The sequence below is a fragment of the Psammomys obesus genome, unplaced genomic scaffold (assembly GCF_907164565.1).
Source record: "Psammomys obesus unplaced genomic scaffold, mPsaObe1.curated_primary_1811, whole genome shotgun sequence".
Lineage (NCBI taxonomy): Eukaryota > Metazoa > Chordata > Mammalia > Rodentia > Muridae > Psammomys > Psammomys obesus.
Window position 1 is genome coordinate 24,404,024 of NW_026596039.1, and position 19,134 is coordinate 24,423,157.

Consider the following 19,134-nt stretch of genomic DNA (forward strand, 5'->3'; position numbering starts at 1 on the left):
TATCTATCTATCTATCTATCTATCTATCTATCTATCTATCTATCTATCATCTATTACCTATCTATAACCTGTCTGTCTGTCTGTCTGTCTGTCTGTCTGTCTGTCTATCTATTTAAGGAAAAGGAGGGCTAGTAAGAAAACTTAGGAGCAAAAGGCTTGCTACACAAGCCCAACAACCTGAGTTTGATTTTGATTCTGAGAACCCACATAAAGGTGGAAGGAGAGACCCAAGTCTACAAATTGTCCTCTGACATGCACACACTCAGTAACCCCCTCTCTCTCTCTCTCTCTCACACACACACACACACACACACACACATACACTAAGATTTTAAAACAAAGAAAAGAAAAACAAAAAACAAAAAAAAGCAAATGTCTATCAGTTAAAGGACAAAACCAACTGCTACTTTGAAAGCCATTCAAACACCAGTAGAGAGGGGGAAAAGGTTTTTTTCTTTTCCTTTTATGGAACAAAAGAGGGATATATGTTAGTTTAAAATCATCAGGCCCAGCACATGAAAAAAAAAAAAAAACCTCAAATACTGGTTTATGTCACTTTTTTAAGTCAAGAAAAAGAAAACAAGGTTGTCAGAACTGAAAATTAGAGAGAGAAACTGAGTGAAAACAGGTCCTGGGAAATAACCACACAACAGATGGTGTGCTTAAATCTATTTACCGTCAGGAAGTGGATGCCTCCCAAATACTGACCACATGGCCCCAAGGCTCCAAGGACTCTCTCTCCTTGCCTAATTGTGCGGCAATGTATATATTTCTTGGAATCAACCTGGCTTTTCTGCCTGGTGGAAAAAAATCCCATGGTGCGTTGATGAGCCTGAGTGTGTCTCTGGAAACTGGGCCATGTGTTAAAAATCAAGCTATTTTGTCTTGTTTTAGGCCAACTTTCCAATCCACCCACCCTTAGCTGGAGTTCATTCCCCTCCACTTGGGAGATGTGTGATGTCCAGAACTTGGTTTTCTCAGCGCTCACATCTTGTGATTGATGGGATGTGGGGGTGTCTTTGCTAGGTATTGGGGAGAAGTTTATTGTTCACGGTGACCCCTTTGGTACTGTGGTATAGGCACATAATGAAATGTCTGTTCTCCAAAGAGAGAGAGAGGGAGGGAGGGATGAAAGGAGGAAGGGAAGGAGCACCAACAGAGTCCAATTTGGAGACCCAATGTGCTTATTTTATTTTATTTCTTCATGTGTGTGTGTTGTGTGCATATGTATACAGGTAGAAATTCGAGGCTGACATCTGGAGTCTTCCTCCATTATTCCCGACTGTATTCACTGAGGTAGAGTCTCTCTTTCAATTGAACTTGGAGTTCTCTAAGATGGGTTACTGTAGCCAGCCAATTTGCTCTGGATACCCCATCGCTGTCTTTGGGGTGATAGAATTACAGGTGGGCAGCCATATTAAAAACTTACATGGATTCTGGAGATCTCCAGCTCTGTTTCTCACCCTTGCGGCATGTGTTTGAGTCACTGAGCCATCTCCCTGGGTATATTATCATCATCATCAGTTCTATTATTATTTTAGAGACAGGGTCACATGTAGTCTAGGCTATCCAAAGCCACTTGAAGACAGCATGCAGCTGAGATGACTTTGAACTTCTGAACCTCCTCTCTCCACCTCTCAAGACCTAGGATTACAGGTATGTGGTATCTCTCCTGCCTTATGCATTGCCAAGGATTTTGTGCTCATTGAGGGCTATTTACAGACTCATAAACAATTCAAATGCAGCTGCCTAACCTGAAAGTCACAATCTAAGCGAGTGACAAGTAACGAAAGCTGCACTACTGAAGAGTCCCAACCCCCTAGTCAGCCCTTCATGTCTTTGTACTGTGGCGTCCTCCAACAAAGGCAGAGTAGCAACTGGAATCTCAGGGGAAAGGCTTCTGAGCTTCTCCCTCTTCCATGGAGAGAACATCAGTGGCCTCATTTTCCTTATCAAAATCTAGTTATCAGGTATATTGTTCTGGCACGACTTCCACACAGGTCTTCTTTGGGTCACCATGGCCAATCTACTCTGTGATGGTCATGCTATGTTCTGGGGAAATAGCTAAAGCTCAGTGTTGTATGCGTGGCCGTATGTTCACAGTACCAAATGACAGCATGGATGTCAGGGGAAGGTCGAGGTAGGTGGGTTCCAGAGATCAAACTTAGGCTTGGCAACAAGCACTTCTACCAGATGAACCACATTGCTGAGCCTTTGCTATTTGTACTGTTTGTTTTGGGTTTGATTTGGTTTTCTAACCTTGACTGTCTGGCTTCAGCCTTTGGGATTCAGACATGTGCCAATCAAGTCTGGTTCTTGAAGGCCCCACTGACACTGTGTGGTATGATTTGTGAAGGACCCACATAAGACAATCACCAGGACATACTGTTAGCTTGACAAATCAATGTGGAGGCTGGAGAGACATCTCAGTGGGTAAAAGTTGTCTAAGCCCTGTAACCTATAGAGGAAGAAGAGACAGCTCCCAAAGTTGTCCTCTGACCATCACATGTGTGTTATGACAAGTGTGTACCCAAGTTAACACACATACATCATGTACACACAATAACATATAATTCTTTATGTGTATGGATGTTTTGCCTGCATATATGTCTGTGTACCACATGTGCGCCCTGGTACCCAAGGACTTCAGAAAAAGGCATTGATCCCCTGGAACTGGAATTACAGGTAGATGTGAGCCTCCCTCCTAAGTGCTGGGGATTGAATCCAGGTCTCCTCGAAGAGTAATAACTGTTCTTAACCATTGAGCCATCGCTCTAGTGCTTATATACTTTTTATATATTTACTTATATAAATATATATATATATACTTATATACTTTTTAAATAATTAAATTAACTATATGGTTAAAAACCTTTAGAAATAATTTTAGAAAAACAGACACACCACAATTAACTAGACTCAAAGTGTGTACATCTCAATGAACTTCTTCACAGTTTGAACAACCATTCTGAAGCTGTGGAGTCTCCCACTGGATTTTGTACTTTCACTACTGAATATATTCTCTGGCAAAAAATGGAAAATCCATGATAGAGCTAGAGCTAGAAAAATAACCAACTTTACATCCTGTCTTATAAGTCATGCTCACTACCTGCATCTAGGCCTTTCTCATCCCCTGATTGCTGTTTCGGTTCTCTCTTCTGCAGGTAACACCGAACTCACAGTTCCCACCTGATTACTCAACTCTGTCATTTTGGATTCCCATTGAATACTTATGTTTCTCTCTTAAAATTTTTGAGAAATTCTAATTTTGTCCAAGATGATAGTGCGTGCATTTACAGCTACATGAATGGGGCAGGGGGTCCAGTTGAGTCACCAACACATTGTGTGTGGGGTGGTGGCAGGGGGAATCTTGTCATTTATCTTTGAGAACAAAGCACATTTTCAGTACAGACAACCCCCCCAACCCCTTTCTTGCTGCCTGGACTAAGGATGTGATGCCTGGAAGTGCGGCCCTCACACTGTGACCACCAGAAAAACAACCTCACCTTAAAAGAGGAAAACAAAGACCCGTCCTCATTTATGGAAGAATAAGAAAGAATAAAGCCCTTATTCACTTACATCAATGTGGTAGGGTACTCTCATGCATGTGTTGAGATAAATTCAAACTGATAGTGCTTAGACAAGAACTTAAGCATTTGGGGGTTGGAGAGAAGGCTCGGAGTTGGCTGTGTGTGCTGCTCTTGCAGAGGACTTGAGTTCAGTTCTCACCACCAGTATCAGGTGGCCCACAGCAACCTAAACTCGAGCTCTAGGGAATCCAGTGCTCCCAGCTTCCATGCAACCCTGTACAAACTTCTGCACAGATACATGCATACACATAATTTGAAAGTTAAAAGAAATTCCTTTTTTTAAAGTACTTATACTTGGGCATCTATAAAACATATGCAGGGTCATTACCTCCCTTTTCTGGGGAAGGCTGTTTCAGTCATAACTCAGCCATGATCACAGCCCAGCAACCACTGTAGACCAACTTTAGTTCACACAGTTCTCCTCCCAGATGCCTTACAGAATTAGCTGATGAAGAACCTTGGGGAAGAGGGTCTTTCACAGACAGCTAGCCCACTGCCTCTATCCCTCCCAACCCCACAGACTTCTGTCTTGATTGCTAATTCTAGTCCTGGTGGCCATTCATTCCCCAGCACAAAGCTAACCTCCCTAACTTTGATTTGTTCCCTAACAGCCCTGTGCTTCCAATCCTTCCTCTGCAAACTGCAATGATCAGAGGCTCGGGCTCCCCTGGGATGGGGTGGGAGTTACACAACCCCGATGGGCCTCCATCCTCTTTGCTGGGAAGGGAATGTGCTGAACAAGGGCTGCGTGGATCCAGAGGGGGCTTAACAGCTAATTGTGTCCTTGGATGCAGCTGCCTGTATACACGTGCACACCGAGGACCTTGGTCTTGGCTGCGCTGTTTGTCCTTGGCTTCAAACTATCAGCAAAAGCTGTGGGATTCAGTGTAGCCAGAGGAAGTGGGGAGTTTAATTTTTTTTTCAGAATAGCATGTGAGGGTCTACTAATGCAACCTGAGCTGATTTAAATCTTGGGGGTAAATACCCAGCAAGCTATCAAAATTCCTGGCATTGTACTGGGGATGGGGTGTGGAGGGCAGAGGGGCAGGAAATGAGTAAAGGTGTTGGTAAATCATATGAGGCTATAAGGCTATAAGAAATAGCTTTGTCCCAAAGACACTGAATAACATGTTAAAGCAAAAGGTGAGGGCGGAAGCTGAAGTATGGGATGAGGTTGAAGGGATGCCTCAGCAGGTAAATATTTGCCATCAACCCTGATGATCTGGGTTGGATCCCTGGAACCCAAATAGTGGGAAGGAGAAAGATTTATCCTCTGATCTCCATACATATACTGTGACATGTGTCCTCACCCCCTCAGTAAATAGATAGATATAAAATATAAAGAAGAGTAAGACAGGCTGTGGAATAAGTGAAAAAACGACACATTTGTTACTGGAGCACACACCTCAGAGTAGCAAGGAGGGATTCATTCTCCAAACTTAGCACACAGTTAATACAGAAATACAGAACACCCAGTTAAATTTGAATTTCAGGTAAACAACAAATGAATGTAGAATTCATACGTATGCTTATATTAAAATATTATTCACTACACTGCCATCCAAACCAAACCAGTGTCCCTGAAGCATGAAAAAGGATGTCAGTACACACAAACCACGTGTTCCAGACACTTTACACCCAGATATTTGCCCAAGAAAGATGTAAACCCATCTCTACACACACTTGTACATGAATACTCATGCCGGCTCTGTACATAAGAGCAAAACCACCCAATAACTCAAAAGGCAACTGCAGATAGGTGGGTAAATCCATCATGGCGTACCTACACAAAGGAACTCTATGCAGTCACAAAGCTGAATGGATGACTGGCTTTTGGAACAAAATGTATTCACCTAAAAATGACTACATGAAATGAAAGAAGCTGGGGGAAAGAAAAAGAAAATACACTACACACTTTCAAATATGTAAAATTCGGGAAATTAAAACTAAATGTAATGACACAAAGTAGATGTGTGGAAGTGTGGGGTAGTACAAGGAGAGAAATGAGAAAGAGAGGCAGAAGCGTTTGAGACTGAAGTCTATGCTCACTGCCTTGATCAGGCTGTGGTGAAGGTTGCCTGGGTGTTTGTCAAAGTTTCCCACATTGAGACTGGTGAGCCAGGTCCAGTAGCTAAGAAAACATTTGCTCTCCTTTCACCATGTAAGTCCCAGGGCTGGAACTCAGGTTGTTAGGCTTGGTGGCAAGCATCTTCATTGGCTGCCTAATTCATCTTGTCAGCCCCAAATCCCCCCAAACCCATTTCACCATGTCTTTGTGTATAGCTCAGTGGCCTTGTATGCATTCATGTAGTATGCAACCATCACTAACATTCATCTCTGGAACACTTTTCATTTTGTAAACTTGAGACTCTGGGTTGGGGAACGTAGCTTAAAAAGTTGTTAGAGTGATTTGGGGGGCACATAGGAAAACCTGGGTTCCATAGTATCACATAAATCAGGCAAGATGGTACATGCCTGTTGTCTCAGCACTGGGGAAGTAGAGGCAGGAAGATTAAGAGTTCAGGATCCAATTGGGATACATGAGACTCAGTCTAAAACAAAGCTAAAAAGCTGTGACTCTACTAAACAATAGCCTTTCATCAGCCACTGGCAGCCACTGTGCTACTGTCTATCCTTGGGCACCTGAACCTTATTAAAATGAAATCACACCATGTGTGTCCTTTCCTGTCTCACTTAATTGCATGGAGCAAAATGTCTTCAAGTTCCATCTATATGATAGCATGTGTCAGAAGTGGCCATCCTTTGTAACACTGAGTATTGCTCCCTTGCACATGCAAATGATCTTATTTATCTGTCCGTTTGCTGATGGACACCTGTGTTGTGCCTAAGGTGCTCTCCTTCGTCCCCCTCCTCTCTGTGTATGAGATGGACTCTTTTTTTAAAAAGTGTTTTATTTATTACAATTTATTCCCTTTGTATCTCAACTGTAGCACCCTCCCTCATCCCCTGCCAATCCTGCCCTTCCTCCCTCCCTCTTCTCCTCCCATGTCCCTTCCACAGTCCTCTGATAGAGGAGGTCCTTCTCCCCTTCCATGAGATGGACTCTCATATCACCCTCACAACCCCAGCCTTTGCTGCCATTTTAATTTAGTGGATCAATAAAAATTAAACTGCATCATGATACTTTGACTTATACATTTAAAATAATTGTATGTGTGTGTGGTTGCCTATTTGTATATGTGTGAGCACACATATGAGGGTGCATATTTGGGGCTGTGCATGCATGTGGAAGATTAGCTTGCTGTCAGTATTCACACATTCATTCATCCTCTCCTTTAATCATCTATTTGAGGACCTCTCAGTCAAGCCCAGCAATCAGCAATATGACTAGAGTTACTACCAAGCATACTCTTTCTCTACCTTCCACCCACTGGGCATGGGGGATCCAAACCCTGTTCCTTGATCTTATGTGGCAAGCACTGAGCTACTTCCTCAGCCCTGTCATGGTGACATATTTCACTCCATCTTCTAACTCCTGTGTCCTTGAAGCCAACTTGCAGGGATACAATGGTGTGTGTGTGTGTGTAGATCAGAGGTTGCTAACAGATTTGTCCCTCTCCAACTTATTTTTGAGACAGGGTCTCACTGAACCAGGAGCTCATCTTTTAGTGTCTCTGCCACCAGGTGCTGAGGTTACAAACACTGCAGTGCTCTGATTTTTACATGGAGGCCAAAATCCGAACTTGAGTGCTCATGAAGTACAGAAAGCACTTCAACTGACTGAGCTACCTTCCCCATTCCCAAGGACCAAATTTTAAACACCAGAATCAAAATGTCACAAAATGGCAGTACCGGAGGGTCATAGCGAAAGAGCACGGGCCCAGGCAGGGGCTCCAGAGTGAGTTTTGCCAAACAGCCTTGAAGCTGGGGATTAAAGTCTTTCTCCCATCTGGAACCTGGCGGCTGCAGAAACAGTGACCACATTGTGTTCCTTCCCAGAAAAAGCACGGAGTTGCCTGGCTACCCAGCAATGTATATATGACTTGGCAGCTCGCCTGGCTTCATAGCTTGGAGGAAAATTCCAGGGTGGGATTCAAACTGAGTTTCCAGCGACAAATGGGCTGGGAGGCTTAACCCCTTCATCTTGTGGATTCTAGGCCCAGGTAATACATAAGCCAGGTGATCAGATCGTCCAGGGGCCTCCAATTCTTTCTTTGCAGAATGGGCTGACTGGGATCTGACCTGGTGACAGATTATGTAGAATCCTTGAGATTCAGAACTAAGCATCTTTGAGACTTGGCCTTCAGAAAGAGGTCTTCATAGTCAGGTCTTTCCTAGCTCAGACTCTCTGATTTTGCAGCCTTGGGGTTCTTTCTGCTTTTTAATTCATTATCATTACTGTGCGTGCTTGCACGTGTGTGTATGTGTTTGTGTGTGCATGTATGTTTGTGTGTGTATGTGTCACAGCCCACACGCATTGCTGTGAGGGTAACTTTGGGAAGTCTGTTTTCTCCTCCCACTGTTACTTTGGATTCAGGGATAGAACTCAAGTCATCAAGTTTGCACAGCAAAGATCTCTTCCCTGAGCAAAGTTCTAGTACATAAACCATGGGTGATCAGATCCACTCTGACTCAGAGCATGGAGGTAAGAGATCTTCTCTTTCTGTATTTTTCTCCCATTTGGCACACTCATGACTTAGTTTCAGTGACACCAAACTCAATTGATTCTGCTTAGGCATTGTCCTGGATTCCTATGCTAATATCCATCGAGCAGTTCACCAACCCAAGGTCCCACCTCCTGTCTGCCCAGGGTTCTTCACCACGATCTGTCCTTGTTCATCACAAGAAAATTTCTTCCTCCTAATGATTCTGTGCTCAGATAAAGTCTCACTCCTGCTCATCCTGCTTGGCTAGAATTCACTGTCATATACTTTAAGAAGTATTTCCCAACTGTACCATCTCACAAATGGCCAAATCCAAGCCTCTAAGCTACTTACCAGCTTATGCTTGGTTGTATTGGGCTCTCTGAAGTCACTTCTAGTCTTCCATCACATATTATGTAGGTTTCCTGTAAAATTTACTTCTCAAGTTACACATGGTGGCACATACCCATACCCCATTATTCAGTGGGGTCATACAGGAGGATCATAACTTTTGAGGCCACTGTGAGTTACATAGTGAGAGACCCTGTCAAAAAACCAATGCAAAACAACACAACCACTAAAAATATTCCCCAGCCCAGCAAGATGGCTCAGTGAACAAAGACATTTAGGGTGACCTGAGTTTGAGCCTCAGAATATGCATGGTGGAAAGAGAGAATCAACTTCTATAGGTTGTCCTCCAGTTTCCACAATACTGGGTATGGCATATATGTGTATATGCACAAGGGGGGGGAGGGAAAGGAAGAGACAGAGAGAGACAGAAACAGAGAGAGAGAGATTAATAAATGTGGGCCAGTGAAATGGCTTAGTGGGTAAAGGCATTTGTCAAGCCTGACAACCTGAGTTTGATCCCAGAGACTCACATGATAGAAGAAGAGAATAGACTCCATCAAGTTATCCCCTGACCTCTATATACATACCATGGTCACTGTGTACCCAAACATACAGAACAAATAAATAAAATGTAATAAATGAATGTAAGTACATAAAACCTTCCCTGTACTACTTCTAAAATGAGTTTATACATGTTGAGGTAGGCCATCTACAAATCAACCTTCTCTAATATTTTTGCCCTACCATTTTCTATTTTACCTGGGGAATCAGATCACCTCTATTCTCAAGTCATACAGTTTAGGTGGAGGTGACGTCATTCTCCAATCTAGGAATAAAGTCTGTTCCAGGCCTGGCCAATCAGGATCTCAGGAACTGACTCACCAAAGGGTCTGGAACATTTGTGAAATTATATTGTAATAGAGTCACCGTTTCCCTGGGATGATTTAGCTGGCAGCAATATCCACAATGACACCAGTAGCCATCTCTGACTCTTTGAGATGAGGCCTCGTGGACAGAGTTATGGCAGATTAGAAGTTGACAGTTTCCAGAAACTGAAACATAAAGATCACATCTTGATAGTATCATTTGCGGTTCTGATAGTTAACAGATGTAATCCCCCTTGTTTTGTTTAATCCAAATTGCAGTTTATTTGTCTTTCATTGATACATGAAATAGACACTACAAATAAAATCCCTGTCTTGGACCCTTGAGCCTTGCAGATTAGAAACATTCAAGCTATCCCTGGCCCATCCTCTTCTCCATTTCCCATATCCACAGACCATGCTCTGTGGAGATAGATGTCTACTCATAAATGTGTCTCCTACTTCTTTCCTGATTTCTAATCTTTCATTTTTACATTTATTTGTTTGTTTGTGAGAGAGTTTGTGTGCACAGTGTGGTTGTGGTAGTCAGAGGACAACTTGCAGGAATCAATTCTCTACTTCTACCATGTGGGTCCTGGAGATTGCACTCAGGTCATCAGTCTTGGCAGCAAGCAACTTTACTCACTGAGCCCTCTCACTAGCCCCCATTCTAATCATATACATCTCTTCAATATCTTTTTACAATTACACATCTCCCCCATTACATGGCTAGTTCACTCCTCCATGGATTATCCATTGCACTGCTATTTTTCTTAATTTTTTCTCCCATTCTCCAATCCCAGGAAAGATGTACTTTCAAAATACAAGCCTAACTGTTTGTCTTCTGGAGACATTTTTTCCATGATATGGAAACTCTAATTGCTAAAGCACACACACACACACACACACAGAGAGAGAGAGAGAGAGAGAGAGAGAGAGACATAACTGAGAAGCCCAGAGGCAGTTGGCTTCAGGTATAGTTGCATGTGGACTCCTCAAAAAGTTCAGCAAAGATCTCTCACTGTCTAATTTTAGGTTCTGAGTCACTGTCAGGAATTGTCTCTAGTACATTTAGGAAAATGCTTCCATGGGTGCTCTTCATTGGTCCAAACTAGGTCATATGTTTCATCCCTAAACCAGTTATAGTGACTTCTGAAGCTCTAATAGACATCACAGAAGCTGAAAAGCTTCATACAGAGGTGGGAAAACTGAGGGTGTCTTCAAAAGCATAAAGGTGATTTTGTGAGTCTTTAAAAGAGTAGCCAATAAGATGGCTAAAAGTAAAGCCACTTACTGCCAAGCTGAGTTCAATCCCGGCACCTACACAGTGGAAAGAGAGAACTGACTACCATAAGCTTTCCTCAGATTTTCACACATGCCCAGTGGTATTCATCCACCTAGATACATATACACAAAAAAAGTAAATATGATATTGTTGTTTTTGTAAAGAATGAACACCTAATATCACTATACTCACCTAAAATGTAACAGGACCTCCCAGAGTCAAGTTCAGGGTACATGAATAACTCTGTGGCTTCTTCTGTAGTAATGTCTCACAACATCACTGTAGCTTTCACACATTAGGTAAAATAAATTTTTGATGCCTCTGACTCTGATCCATGGACTTTGTATATTTCTATGCACAACACAAAATCCTCATTCATTCCACTATCCTTTTCAACAATCTTGAGCTCCAGTCTTGGGGCCTCATCACCCTTCGTTATTTCTGGGGAAGTTCCTAATAATATCCCTTGCTTTGTTTAATCCAATTGTAGTTTATTTTTCTTTCATTGATACATGAAATGGACATTATGAATAAAATAGCTGTCATGGACCCTTGAACCTCTCAGATTGGAAACATTCAAGCTATCCCTAACCCTTCCCTCTTCTCCATTTCTCATATCCAGAGACCATGTCCTATGGAGATATATGTCTACTCATAAAAGTGTCTTCTACAAGAATAAGATTTCGTGCCTAAGGTAGATTTTACTGTTTAAGAAAAAAAATAAAGGAATTTTGAACATGTATGTAGTTCATGCTGACTACTCTCAATTCCAATCTTTCTACCAACCCCTGTCCACCCTGTTTCCTCCCATAAATCTCTCATGTTCTTAGCTATTTATATTGTCTGTGACCCACTAGGGCCACGTGTGAGGCTGTAGTTTTGAAGCTATCTGTTGGAGCCTGGTGGGCTCAGCAGAGGAGACACAACTAAAGACATCGATTCCCACCCCACATCCCCAGAGTTTAGATGTAAAAAGCAGGGCCTTGCACACAGTGGTGGTGCAGATCTTTAATCCCAGCACTCTGGAGGCAAAGGCATGCAGATTTCTGTGAGTTCGAGGCCAGCCTGGTCTACAGAGTGAGTTCCAGGACAGCGAGGGCTATACAGTGAAACCCTGTCTCAAACAAACAAACAAAGTAGGGCCTCCCTCTTCCATGAATGATGGTTGACAGAGCTGGTTTTGTGGGGGTCTAGCAAGGTAACCAGAGTCTCTGTGAGTTAATGATTGCAATGTTTGGGTGGAATCAAGAGAATGACATTTCACAGCCATTAATGCTTATCTCTTAGTTCAGATGTGCTTCCTACCTCCATTTTCTGTAATGTTCACTGAGCCTTAGAGAGGGTGGTAGACTCCACCTGTCTATCACAGGACCCACACCTTTCTCAGATATTCTGCATCTTTGGAAGCTGTGAGTCTCTGCATCCACCACTGTTCATGGAAGGAGGGGCTTCTTTGATTATGAGAAACGTGAGGCCACTTTTGACTACAGGCATAAACATTCAGTATTTAGATGGCAGTTGATTTCAGTACTCTGTCTGTGTTGTTTAATCTTTGGAGAAACCAGCCATCTTCCTAATTTGCCAGGACCACTTCTCTCTCCCGCCTGTCTCCTCCACCACAGATTAGTCTGTGATGCTAGCCCTGGCTTGGGAATGCATGACCCATAGCAGGCCAGCTAGGAGCATTCTTCTAGGCTCAAGGGAAGCCAGCCTTTCCCACACAGATAGATGACCTGAGAGTAGTACCACTCTGATCTCATGGGGAAGCTTTGCATGACAGTGCCCAGCCAGTGCCCGGCTCAAATGTAGGAGAGACAGCTGCTGGCTGCACTCCATCACCCCAGGACTGCTGCAGCCCTCTCCTCTCTGACAGACAGTTCCTGGAGCCAAGAAATTCCCACTGCCCCCAACCCTTGCTGAAACTGGTTGGAACACTCTATCATCCTCAGCCCTCCAAGCCAGGCAGGGGCCCCCTGCATTCCAGGCAGTGGCCATGTATAATGTTAACTAAAAACCTTCATTTGCAGAGTGAGGCTTGCAGTGAAATAAGTTGGGGTCATTTGTTTTACAATGGAGAGTCTTACATGACCACCAGCTGGGAGGGACATACAGTCCTGAAATGTAACTCCTATGGACTGAACAAATCGATTTTAATGCACTGATGGCTGCCATTTGAGACACCACTTATGAAGGAACATGACTGCCTGGTGACGTCAGGCTGCATGAGAAAGCTGTTGAAATGAATGAGTTTCTGAGACATAATACAGCAGGTGTCAGTGAAGGATGGAATCTGTGCAGCTAATCCCACTCCAATTCCAGCCCTGCATGCAACAGTTTCTTTGGTACCTTCTTTGGTCTTTGGTGTCTCTGTGGATGAAACAAGCAGGATACTAAACATGTAAAAGACTTTCCAGGATGGGTGGAAAGCCCAAATAAGTGTGAGTCACCGCCCACTTTTGCTGAGTGTTTCATAGAAAGAGGCAAGCAGAAAATATTTGCCGTGCCACCAAAAATATCGGAAAGAAGAGGAAAAACATGATCATGAGTCTGAATTGAGCAGATAAGAGTAGCTCACCATCTGAATACCCAGCAGGCCTTCCTTAGAATAGCTACAATGTATCCCATACCATATGTCCTCTTCTCCTGCCAAATGCTTGGTGGCTTTCCTCTGAGGTAGTTTCTCCCCTGGCTCTCATTTTCTAAGGCTCAGTGAAGAGGATTCCTTTTCAGGATCTAGACAAGGTCACCAAAACCCAACCCCAACTGAAATCTTTTACTTACTGAGGTTTGAAATCTCTCAAGGGGACACTGTCAATAAGTCAGGAGCTAAGAAGTTTCCTGGAAGAGGTTTTAATGATATAGGCAGACAGACAGATAGACAACAGCATGGGAGGGATACTGAGGAGATTCCGGCCCCAGTGCACTAAGGGATGGCGCAGTGAAAGTCCTAAAGAGGAAACCAGGCCTGTGTGGCAGAGTTGGGGAAGGGACATTTGGAGGAATAGGTTGGGTTTCACAGCCAAGCTCCCTGATTCCCCCTGTGAGAGGTAAAAGAGCAAGTGGGGAGCAGGATGTATGGGCAGAGATAACCCTGTGCCCTTGCTGATATAAACGTACTTACACTGTGAGAGACACAGGCACCTGGAAATCTGTTAGTTTCTCAGGGGGTGCTCCCAGTAAGGACCTGACACTGTCTCCGAAGAGGGGGAGGGCTTCTGTAGGGTTTGTGGTGGGAGCAGCAATCTGCTCTGGGTTCCAACAGGGTCATGTTTTACTTCAGTTTCTGTTGCTGTGATAAAATGGCCTGACAAAAAGTAATTTAGGAAGGAAAGCATTTAGCTTAGTGCACTACTCCAGGCGACAATCCATCATAATAGGAAGCAAATGAAGCAGGAACTTGAAACAGCTGGTCACATGATATTCACAGTCAAAAGCAGAAAAGGATGGTATTCACTTTTTCTCCTTGTATATACTCTAGGACCCAAACTCAAGGGAGTGGAACCATCTGCTCTTAGCCCAAGTCTTCTCATATCAATGGGCATAGTTAAGACAATTGTCCACAGACATGCCCAGAGGCCTACCTGATCTAGACAGTCCCTCACGTTAGCACAAACCATCACAAATTGCTAAACTATACCTTCCAGGGGTCAAGCTGCTGCAAGCTAAGGAGACCCAGAGTTCACTTGAGAGGAAAGCAGGCGACACTACAAGATGGGAAAGTAGCTCGGTTGGTAGAGTGCTTATCCAGCACACAGGGAACTCTGGGTTTGCTTTCCAGTGCCACATGGACTTGGGAGTGGGTGATGCATGTCTGAAATCCCAGCACTGGGAAGGTAGAGGCAGAAAAATCTGGAGTTCAAAATTTCCTTGGCTACATTGTTGGTTTGAAGCAAGCCTGAGCTACATGAGACTCGTTTTTAATGCTGCATCTGGCATCGGACAGTAACGCCTACCTCTCTTCCTTAGTGGATGGACCTATCTGAAATGATTCCTCTCCCTTGCAACTAAGAGATGAGTGGGAGTCCTTAGTCGAGTCATTGGCTTAGGACTGCTGTACTTAGGGCATACTGCTATTACTGTCTTAGTCAGAGCAGCCTTGATTACCTGCAAGAGACCTTCAACATAGAGACCTGTTGACTGGTCCTCCCTCAAAAACAGAGAGACTGGGGAAGATCATGAGACCCTCATCTGAGGCTGCAGCTGCTCTTTCCTGCTTCACCTCCCTGGCAGCTGCAGGCCATTCTGCCCCAGGCATATAGTCTCAAGGTCTTGGGAGGAGTACACAGAGTAAAGGTGAACTGTTCAGCTATGGGGAAGTTGTTGCCTGTGCTAGGGTGAGAGTTCATGCTAACACAGCTGTTTGCAGGGAGTGGGAATCATACAACACCCCTGCAAATAACACCCCCACCCTCACACACCCCCACTTCCTCTCCTGTAACTCAACCCAGTAGAGCCATCAATTCATCAAGTGGGGGAATAAAGATTCACACAACATATCTGCATCAGTGTGTGTGTGTGTGTGTGTGTGTGTGTGTGTGTGTGTGTGTATGCATGTTCCTAAGAGACAGACAAGCAGACAGGCAGGCAGACAGACAGGCAGACAGATGGGGACAGAGAGAAACAGAGAGATGGAGATAAACAGAAAGTCATAGAGTGTCTTTTCTTCACTTAGTTGTTTGGTTGAATCTAGGGACCCAAGGAATATAAGAACTAAGTATGAAGAGAAAAAAACATTAAACCTGCATTAATTTTATATATCCACTGAGGTTTTCATCAGCATCTGATGTCCAAATATGCCCTGGCACATTTCAGACAAAGAGTAATATTTTTGAGAAGGAGCAACAAGACAGATGGGTCTCTGACTGGGGGAGTAAACTCGAGGCTGTAGCTGGGAGATATATGGGGCTGTCAGGCTCAGGGAGATAAGGGCTGCTCCATGGTGTTACACAGGTTTAGGGCAGCCCACTCAATGGCCTGTGGTGATGGAGGCTCTGTGTCAGCCTGATTGCTCCTGGGAAAGCAGGCTCAATGGCCCTTCCTGTGGCTACAGTTCCTCTGGGAGTTTCAACTTCAAATAGCTGATAACCCAACATGGCATATATTGAGATGGTTTGTCCTTAAGTCTTTCACTTTCCCATGTAATGGCTCTGTCTTTCCTGGACACTTCACATGGAATTTTACAAACTGCCACTTTCAGTATTAGAGAGAAACCTACATGCATCAATAAGCAGAATGAAGCCAGGAACAGACAGAAAGCTGAGAGAGTAAAAGCGCTTCTCACCAAGACTGATGACTGATTTTGATCCCTGAGATCTACATGGTGGAAGGAGAGAACTGACTCCTGCATGCTAGCTTCCAACTTCCACATGCGTGCTGTGGCAAATTCATACACACACACACACACACACACCTTCATGCATGGGCTTATGCACAGTACACAGACTCATAAATAAATATATGTAATTTCAAAATTCAAATAGATTTAGAGGAAATGATTCTCAGGCAAGGTAGGCCTCAGAGAGAAAAAGATATTTGAGGAAATGTGTTTTGGCATGGCCCCTGCTCTCAAGTGTTCAGTGGCCATTTGTTTTTAAATTTTCCTTATTTTAAATTTTTATACAAGTATGTATTGTATGCTGAATACATTTTTCCACACCCCCTATCCTTCTCACCCCACTGGGTTAGTCCCTTTTGTCCCCATGGCTTCATTTTTGCTTTCATGTTATGTGTGTGTGTTTGAGTATGTATGTGTGATTTTTATGTATCTATGTAATATCTAGGACCTTCAAGTGAGAAAAAAAAATACGAGTCTTTCTGAGCCTGGCTTAACTTGCTTACTATGACAGTCTCCTGTTGATCCCATATGTGGATGCTGGCTTGTACTGGTTACATCTGTGTACATAGGAGTGGGTGTGAATGCAGGTATAGGCTACAGGATTAGAACAGAAATCCAGGGCAGGAGAAAAAGAGGAGTTAGGGAAGGAAGGTGGAAGGGCAACAGGGTGCATGTGACACGAAAGAAGAAAGGAGGAGACTGAGGGTAGAAAGGTAAAAGAGAAGATGGGGAACAGGGAGAAAAGCTGAAGAGGAAGATAAGCAAAAACAAATTTTGTTTGAAAATCCATAATGAAACCTAATGCTTTGTATAATAACAAAAAACTAAATTAAAAAATGCTGTTTTTAAAACATACCCATTTTCTTGCTATTAACATAACTATTTTTATGTACAATAACTCACATACACATATGTGCGTATATGTACAGATAAGTAGACAGGGCACATTTTCTATGTCCATCACTCTGTTGATGGATACCTAGGCTGGCCCCCATATCTTAGCTTTTGTGAGCAGTGTTGCAAAAAATCTTGATGTGCAAGTGTCTGTGTGATACATTGACTTGAAATCTTTTGGATAAATACCTGGACAGGGTGGGTTTGGTGATATATGGAAAACCTATAGCTTGAGTCCTAAGAAAGCAAGCAAAGAGAGAACCAATAGAGAGACTAGGTCTGGCAGCAGCTCCCAAGTTCTCTGGCCTGGCAATGTCACTCAACTGAAACCTGCCAACACAGCATCTAAATCTTCATTCACTCATTTGAAAGAAAGTCCAAGCTTGCTGTAATGTCAAATTCCCAAAGTCGTGGGATTTGGGGAGGTGTGGCAAGAAGACTGAGGGTTCAGGACATCAACCTGGGTTACACTGTGAGTTACAGGACAGCCTAAACTACATAGTGAGGCACTCTCTCAGAACAAAACCAAATCACCACCACAACAGCAATAAAGACAAAGGAAAGAAAGAGAAGTGGGAAGATGGCTCATTGGGTAAAGGCACTAGCCATCATGCCTGACGAACTGTCAGAAGGAGAGGACCAAATCCAGCAAGTTGTCTTCTGACTTGCACTCAGGCACATGTACAAACACAAACACACACACACACACACACACACACACACACACATGCACAATAAGTAAAGTGATGTAATACAGTGTTTAGCAAAATGAAGGAGAGGAATCTTAATCCACCACAGTGGTTCTCAGCCTTCCTAGTGCTGTGACTCTTTAATACAGTTCCTCATGTTGTGATTATGACTCCTAAACCATGTTTCATTGCTACTTCATAACTGTAATTTTGGTACTGTTATGAATTATAATGTAAATGTCTGATATACAGGATATCTAATAAGAGACCCCCAAAGGGGTTGTGACCCACAGGTTGAGAATCCTGGTCTATCACATGATAATTGGAATGTTCACCCAACACGGCTGAGTTTGCTCATTACTTCTGCATTCAAATGATCAACTTATTGTCCTTGGAACCAGCTTCATAATCAATATCGTCATCACTGAGCATATTCCTTTTCATATGGATCAAAACTCACACTGAACAGAAAGTTCAAAGTTGTAAATGAGGATTTACTTTTGCACTTGTTTTCTTATGTCTTTGTGTGTCAACCAAGTCAACAAAACACACACAGTTGCTGCGGAACCATACCCTGGAGCATAGAGTGGGTCTTAGATCTCAGAGGAGATAAGCTCGTCTTGCTTAGCAAGGTGCTGTTGGAAGCTCCCAGATGTAGATCAAAAGATTGGCTTGGCCAGGCAGCTGCCTATTGCCTCAGACAGTGCATGAGAAGATGCTGGCCTGCAGAGCACTCTTACCAACTGACCATCTTGCACACAGTATCAACACATTAGAATGTACAGTATAAATGATCTTATTTAGATTATCTATCACGAATTATGTCACCTCCATTCACCTTAGGCAGTGCACTAATGTTAGTGGGAATAAATTAGGAGAGAACTGACTGGTCGGTGGTGAACAGAATACTACAGCAAGTAGGCTGGTTAAACAGCCACCTTTCAGTCAACACTGGTGACAGCTGCTTCTCCTCCCATGTAAAAGAAGTTCAAGAAAATGGAAGACATTATTTCCAATACATTATATTCCTTGATGCTTTAAAAATTACATTTATGTACATATATGGTGTGTGTGTGTGTGTATGTGTGTGTGTGTATGTGTTGTGTGGGTGCACATGCCAGAGCACTTTTGTGGCAGCCAGAGGACAACTTTCAGAAGTCATTTTTTTATCTAGATGCTATTTCAAAAAACAAACAAATAAACAAAAAACCTAAGCCACCACAACAAAGATGAAATGAAAGAAAGTGAGCTCAAGAGTAAAAGCACTTGTCAACAGGTCTGAGGACACGAGAATCCTCAGGACTCTCCTGGTAGAAGAGAACTGACTTCAGAACATTGTCCTCTAACCTGCACAAGCAGGTTCTGGGGCTCCCATTCTGGTAAGCAAGTTTGATGGTGGGGACCTTTCTTGCTAAGCCACTTTGTTGGCCCTCCCATGGATCCCTTATTATCTGATTTACTAAAATGGCTAAGCACACTCCTAAGCAATTGTGGGCAATTTTCACTCCTTGCTGCTTTCTGCC

The 19,134-nt window shown here is 43.3% G+C and overlaps 1 protein-coding gene and 1 non-coding gene across 9 annotated transcripts in view; both read right to left on the reverse strand.

Annotated features, from left to right (window-relative positions):
- Usp29 (ubiquitin specific peptidase 29) overlaps positions 1–19,134 on the reverse strand; it is a 215,687-nt gene that overhangs the window by 158,877 nt on the left and 37,676 nt on the right. The window lies entirely within an intron of this gene.
- Positions 18,041–18,172, reverse strand: LOC129687858 (small nucleolar RNA SNORA40). The gene has a single exon (XR_008721825.1). It is a non-coding gene; the product is annotated as a small nucleolar RNA SNORA40 (small nucleolar RNA).